This window comes from Melanerpes formicivorus, unplaced genomic scaffold (genome assembly GCF_026170545.1).
Source record: "Melanerpes formicivorus ecotype bairdi unplaced genomic scaffold, bMelFor1.0.p_v2 SCAF_473, whole genome shotgun sequence".
NCBI lineage: Eukaryota > Metazoa > Chordata > Aves > Piciformes > Picidae > Melanerpes > Melanerpes formicivorus.
Window position 1 is genome coordinate 100,537 of NW_027142825.1, and position 1,080 is coordinate 101,616.

General features: G+C 51.1%; 1 non-coding gene across 1 annotated transcript; it reads right to left on the reverse strand.

Annotated features, from left to right (window-relative positions):
- Positions 1 to 279: 279 nt before the first annotated feature.
- TRNAV-GAC (transfer RNA valine (anticodon GAC)) lies at positions 280 to 352 on the reverse strand. Its single transcript has one exon. It is a non-coding gene; the product is annotated as a tRNA-Val (tRNA).
- Between the last annotated feature and the right edge of the window lie 728 nt (positions 353 to 1,080).

Sequence of the window (1,080 nt, forward strand, 5' to 3'; positions counted from 1 at the left end):
CCCCTTGCACAGCTTGAGACTGTGTCCTCTTGTTCTGGTGCTGCTTGCCTGGGAGAAGAGACCAACCCCCATCTGGCTACAACCTCCCTACACGGAGTTGTAGACAGCAAGAAGGTCTCCCCTGAGCCTCCTCTTCTCCAGACTAAGCAACCCCAGCTCCCTCAGCCTCTCCTCACAGGGCTGTGCTCCAGATCCCTCCCCAGCTTTGTTGCCCTTCTCTGGACACCTTCCAGCAACTCAACAACTTTCCTAAACTGAGTGGCCCAGAAAAAAACTGCGTGTTTCTGCCTGGTTTCGAACCAGGGACCTTCCGCGTGTCAGGCGAACGTGATAACCACTACACTACAGAAACCCACACTCCAGAGCCCATTTGGTCCAATCCCATCCTACCAAAACAGCACCACCCAGGGTAGTCTGCACAGGAATGCATCCAGGTGGGTTTTGAATGCCTTCAGAGAAGGAGACTCCACAACCTCTCTGGGCAGCCTGTCCCAGGGCTCTGTCACCCTCACTGGAAAGAAGTTTCTCCTCACATTGAGGTGAAATCTATATTCAACTCTTCAGCCTCTCCTCACAGGGCTGTGCTCGACATCTCTCCCCAGCTTCATTGCCCTTCTCTGGACAAGTTCCAGCATCTCAACATCTTACATAAACTGAGGGGCGCAGAACTGGACACAGGACTCAAGGTGTGGCCTAACCAGTGCAGTGTCCAGGGGCAGAATGACTTCCCTGCTCCTGCTGGCCACATTATTCCTGATGCAGGCCAGGATGCCACTGGCCTTCTTGGCCACCTGGGCACACTGCTGGCTCATGTTCAGCCTACTATCAACCAGCACCCCCAGGTCCCTTTCTGCCTAGCAGGGGCCTGGTTCAAATAACCCAAAGGGATCTCTTGTAGGTCTGTCTTCCAACAAAAATACTGTCAAATGAACAGTAGCAGAACAAAAATAAAAGGAAGTTTGCAAGTATCTCTGCTCTCTTTGTTGTATGTAAGCATTCCTCCTCCCAATGAACCAAACATAGTGAGACAAAGATTGCATCTTGATTTCAGTGAAAATAGGATCTAATGCATTGTATGAA